Below are 6,556 nucleotides of genomic sequence, written 5' to 3'. Positions count from 1 at the left end.
GGGCCTCTCACTGTCGTGGCCTCTCCCATTTGCGGAGCACAGGCTCCGGACGCGCAGGCTCAGCGGCCATGGCTCACGGGCCCAGCCGCTCCGCGGCATGTGGGATCTTCCCGAAACGGGGCACGAACCCGCATCTCCTGCATCGGCAGGCGGACCCTCAAGCACTGCGCCACCAGGGAAGCCCAGTATCTTTAAATAATATGCACATACCACTTTCCTGATTTATTAACGTGGGCAATGTTTACTGACTCTCTATTCTGACAGATTAGAACTAATGTCACTTACTTATGCCCCGTTGTTCTTCCCCCTGTAATCTGTACATGCTGGGGTCACTATTCTGAGTACCTCAAATGTCATACCAATACCTCCATTTCTTGTTCAATAAACATTGAGTATCATATGTTTCCCCATTTCTCAAAATGAAGACCTTAGAGGTTCCCTCCCTTCCCTCCGTGTCTCCAAACTCTGGCCCATCTCCCTCTTTCTGGGTAAAGTACCTTTACTTTTACATTGTTAAGAATGATGACAATTAGAGCCAACTCTGCAACCATTAAATCTAGGAAAGGACTGTTGAAGTCATGAAACCTACCATTAGAAAAAAATGAAAAAGAGGGAAACACATATTTAATGAGGCAATGGGGGCACATTAGCATATTTAAATATTAATAAGTGTGATGTTTAAAAGTGTTTTATGTTTGAATAATTTCGGAATATACTGAGTTAATGATAGCTCTCATATGATTGCCGAATCTCTCAGATTGTTTAATGTGATGTGGTACGTTGCCAGTCTACTAAAGGGGATGTGTATCTCAAACTTATTTGGCATTGAATCCACTGTTTTATTAACAAGTCTTGGACCTAACTAATTTTCAGTACAATATATTTGGAAAACACAAGTTTATCCTCCTCTTTGTAAAATCTTTTGCTATCTTTATCAGCTTCTGTCAGGATTATGCAGTTTTATAAAATTAACTAGAAAACTATTTTGTTTTTAAAAGTCTGGAAAAGATTTTACAACATAGGAATTTTCTGTTCCTTTCACATTTGAAAAAATGTTTTTAGCCTTTTTGAGAAATAATCCTTGAAAAGTTGTTGATTGGTTATTGTAGCTTTAAAAAAAAATCAGCTTACTGATTCAACTTTCAACATTTGTATTTTTTCTATAAAAATCTTCCAGATTTTTAAAAGACATTTTTATTACTATAAACTTAGAGCAATTAAGATAATTCTTATACCCTTTTCCCCTTCTTAATTTTGTGTATTTGAGTTTGTCTTTTTTGCATATTATGCTTGCCAGGAACTTATTCCATTGGACTTTTCAGAGAAATGGCATTTGTGATTTGCTATTTAATTGTTTAATTTTTGTATTTTACTTTACTTCTTTTCCTTCTGCTTTCTTTAGGCATGCTTTTCAAGAAACTCTTTACCTAAATACTTAATTTGTAGTCTTACAACTGTATGCACTAGCTTAGCAATAAAAATTTTAATATGTCAATGTCCAGCTTTGTTCATAACACAAAGGTTTGCCATGCTGTAGTACCAATGATGTTTTCCTGTTTACAAATGCATTCTTGATTTTCTATTTGATTCAAAATTCCTATCTGCTCTAAAAGGAGAATGATTTAAAATTTCCCTGTGTTTAGATATTTCTGTTTAAACTTTTAATTTTTAGATTAATTACATTTATAATTAGGGAATGTAGCCTATTCAATTTATTATTTTGGAAATTTGAGGGTTTAAGCCAAATCACCATCAATTTGTGAAAATGTCCAGATTTTAAAAATCAAGTATGTTCACTGATTATAGATGATAAGACTAGGTATCTATTTACCAAACCAAATCAATTAAATTTTATACCATTCACATCTTTTGATACTTATTTTCTTTCCTGTTTTCTCTTCAAGGCTTGAGAGTCAAGATCTTCTGATTACAATTGAATGAATTTTTGTGAATTGCTTCCACTTTTAAAAAAGGGTTTATTTGTAGAATTGAATGTTGTGTTTCATAAATATTGTATCCTTATAAGGCATATATTTGATTTTTAAAACTTTGTCATAGTTAATAACTTTTCTTTGAATTGTATTTTAAATAAATGAATTCTCAATTAATTAACATTGCCATTTCTGCTTTCTTTATTGATTGTGTTTACTTGATATATCTTTGGTCCTAGCATTATTTTTTAAAATTTCCTGTGTTTTGTTTAAGGTTCGATATTTGTTAACAGTACAGAATTGAATTTTATTTTATCTAAAATTTTGTCTAGTAATAAGATACTTAATTATCACATATAATGTTTGGCTTTATTTTTGCTATATTGTTCATTAAATTTTTTCCCTTATGTTTTCCTTTCATTCTTCCATATGCTATATGTACTATCTTTTTTGCTTTTATTTCTCAGAATTATAGAAGCCATAGCCTCTTCTTTCGCACTCTGAAAAATATTCTGCCATTGGTTATCCCAAAATTATAAAAATATACTTTGATATTCTCTTTTAAAAATTCCAAGAATCAGATAATACTGTCTGTTGACTCTCTTTATGTATGATTAGACATTTAAAACGTTAAATTTAAAAGACTTAAATGTAAGACCTGAAACCATAAAGCTCCTAGAAGAAAACATTGGGGTAAGCTCCTTGACATTAGTCATGGCATAGTTTTTTAGATTTGCACCCAAAGCACCCAAAGCAAGCACAACGATAGCAAAAATAAATAAGTGGGACTACATCAAACTAAAAAGCTTCTGCACAGGAAACCCTCAACAAAATGAAAAGGCAACCTATGGAATAGAAGAAAATCATATAAGTGGTGAATACCCAAAATATATAAAGAACTCATACAACTCAACAGTAGAACACAAACAATATGATTAAAAAATGGGCACAGGATCTGAACAGACATTTTCCAAAGAAGATATACAAATAGCTAACAGATACATGAAAAGGTGCTCAACATTACTAACCATCAGGGAAACCATCAAATCAAAACCACAATGAGATACCACCTCATACCTGTTAAAACGGCTATCATCAAAAAAGGCAAGACCTAACAAGTGTTGGTAAAGATGTGGAGAAAAGAGAACCCTTGTACACTGTTGGTAGGAATGTACAAATTTTTCAGCCACTATGGAAAACAGTATGGAGATTCCTCAAAAAATTAAAAATAGAACTACCATATGATCCAGGAATTTCATTTCTGGGAATATAGCCAAAGGAAATGAAAACAATATCTCAAAGAGATATCTACCCTCCCATGTTCATTGCAGCATTATTCACAATAGACAAGATATGAAAACAACTACGTGTCTGTCACACATGAATGGATATACATCAGTTACAGATCAATAAAGCTAAACTTTTTAAAAAAATTTAACTAAAAAGTTTTTACTTCCTATCTCCTACCCACAAGTCCAAGATTTTTTTTACTAATGTAATTAAGGATTTAAGACTTAAGTTATTAATAAATTATTTTTACTTTCTAAATCTTTTTGCTATATAAACAAATTTACAAGGAAAATTTCATGCATCCTTTCCTAATCTTTATTTATTTATTTAAAATAGACTACTAGGCATAGAATGTTTCAAACATATTAACCAACAGCATTCCAAAAGGCAAAGACAGTAGAGCCTTACACAAACAGCATTTGAAAGATTAGCTCTCCTCAAACTTCACTAATCTATCAATTTTATAAATTAAAAATGGCATCTCAATGTTTTGATTTCCATGTCTTTGCCAGTGAGTTAAAACTTTTATACGTGTACTGGTCATATCTCTTCTTTTAAAGATTGTGTTCACAGCCTTGCTTATATGTTTGTTTTGGTAGTTATCTTATTAATGATAAGATAACACATTACTGTGTCCCATGTAAAATAATTATTTTTCTAATTTGGGAGCTGTATTAGTTTGCTATAGCTGCCATAACAAAATACCATACTGGGTGGTTCAAACAACAGAAATTTATTTTTGCACAGTCTGGAGGCTAGCAGCCCAAGGTCAAGGTTTGGCAGGGTTTGTTTCTTTTGAGGGCTCCCAGCTTGCAGACAGCTGCCTTCTCACTGTGCTCACAAGGTCTTTTCTCTGTGTATATGCATCCCTGATGTCTCTTTTTCTGTCCTAATCTCCTCTTGTTATAAGAACCAGACAAATTGTGTTCAGGCCCATTCTAATGGCCTCATTTTAACTTAATCACACCTTTAAAGACCCTATCACCAAATACACTCATGTTCTAAGGTACTGTTTCTGTCTAGGGTCACTCTATATAAGAATTATATCTGTAAAATGTAAAACTACATTTTAATTTCTGACAACTCATGTCTTCTTTCGTATGATTCATTTCTAAAATTTCTTAAATATGTTCATTCTTTTTTTCTGAATAAGTTTAGGATTATTTTGTCAGGTTCCAAAAATATCCAATTGAGACTACTAATCTAAAAGAGAGAGAAAAACTACCTGTTTCTTCTCTGTACTCTATACAATATTTAAACTAAAAGAAAAACCTCATTTTTCTCAAGTAGGGTTTTTTTTTTCCTGCACACCGACCAATTCTCCAGCACCAGCTGGGTGTCCTACAATTTAACTCAATTTTATCTACCTGGAGTAACTGTCAGATCCCACAGATTAAGAGCTCATCCGACAAGACTGGGCCCCGCCTACAGAGGACAATCACCTGTGCTTCTGACCATCTGGCTATTAATCAAAGATGACCACAAACACTGTTTCAGGTTCAATACAGGCAAACCTCGGAGATATTGCGCATTCGGTTCCAGACCACAGACATAAAGTGAATACAGTCTATTAAGTGTGCCATCGCAGTAGGTCTAAAAAAACAATGTACATACCTTAATTTAAAAATATTTTATATTGCTAGAAAAATGCTAACCAACACCCTTCAGCAAGTCATGCATAGTAGTAACATCGAAGATCACTGATCACAGCTCACCATAATAATGAAGACATTTGAAATATTTTAAGAATTACCAAAATGTGACACAGAGATATATGTGAGCAAATGCTGTTGGAAAAACAGAGCCAGTAGACTTGTTTGACACAGGGTTGCTGCAAACCCTCAATTTGTAAAAGACGCAGTTATCTGTGAAGCACAAATTGGGCTGCACGCCGCAGGCCTCCAAGACCTGTACTTGCCCAGCTTCAAGAAAGAAGAGCCCGAAGTCAGTGGCAGAGACATCAATGGTTTAACGGATGGGGGCGCGGGGGGTAGCTTACCTCTCTGAAGCAAGGTCCTGACACAACACCCCACGCAGGGAAGCAGATGGACGGCATGACACGGCGGCAATCTTGTTTCCGGGGCGGGGTGGGGGAGGTTACCAGTTATAGTGGGAATTGACATCAGGTTGGCTCGTCAGTTACCAGGGAAACTAGCAGAGGGGCACGCCCCTTACTGCCCCTTTGATAAGAGCAATCACTGGTTGGAACCTGCAGCAAGTATGTAGGAAAGTCAGTCAAGTGAGTAGGGTGTAGGTGAAGCAGGCGTTTACTGGTCAAGCCCGGGATGTACAGAGAGCAAGAGAACAGCCACCGTGAATGGCCTGACCATACACACAATAAAACGAGGTATGCCCTAGACAGCTCACAGAACTCAGGAAGACTTACTAGATTACTGATTTATTATGAGAGGATACCACTCAAGAGCAGCCAAATGGAAGAAATGCATGGGGCAAGGTATGTGGGAAGGAGTATGTAGCTTTCATGTTCTTTCCAGGTACATCACCCTCCCAGCTCTTCCAAGGGTTTACCAACATGGAAGTTCTCTGAAACCGCGCATCGTTTGGGTTTTTTTTTTTTTAATGGAAGTTTCATAAGTAAGCAAGATTGATTAAGTCATAGTGATTAACTCAACCTCCTGCCTCTCTCCCATCCCTGGAGGTGGTGGGGAGGCAGACCTGAAAGTTGCAGTGGTTCAAGTATTTGGTTCCCCTGGCAACCAGCCCCACTTCCTTAGGGACTTTCCTAAAATTACCTCATTAACATAAACTCAGGTGGTTGAAAGGGGCTTGTTATGAAGAACAAAAATGCCCCTTTCAACTTTATCACTTTTATCACTTAGGAAATTCCAATGGTTTTAGGAGCTCTGTTCTTACTATAAATCACAGTGTCACATAATCTCCTAGCACCAACCCTAGAAACCGATATTTTTATAACATTGAATCTTCCCATTAGCAACATGGTTTATGTTTCTCAATAAAATTTTATGCTTTAAAAAAATATGTACACACCAAATATTTCTAAGTTTACTTATAGTCTTCAATATTTATGTTGTTAATATAATTTGGAATGTTTTATTCTCTTCTATTTTCTTTTCTTTTTTTAAATTTAACATCTTGATTAGAGCATAACTGCTTTACAGTGTTGCCTATTTTATTTTCTAAAAGATTATTTAGGATCTTTTATTCTATTTTCTGTGTAACAGATTTAGCAAAGCTATTAGGAGCTTCATGTTAATATTTTAACTGGCCTTCTTTACCAAAGTCCATTATTGGTCTAGTTTTGCTCAATTGATTCTCTAGGTGTTTCTTGGAAGGTGATCAGAGAGAGTATCTAT

The sequence above is a fragment of the Lipotes vexillifer genome, unplaced genomic scaffold (assembly GCF_000442215.2).
Source record: "Lipotes vexillifer unplaced genomic scaffold, Lipotes_vexillifer_v1.1 scaffold559, whole genome shotgun sequence".
In the NCBI taxonomy this organism is placed as follows: domain Eukaryota; kingdom Metazoa; phylum Chordata; class Mammalia; order Artiodactyla; family Lipotidae; genus Lipotes; species Lipotes vexillifer.
This window is presented reverse-complemented; position numbering follows the sequence as displayed.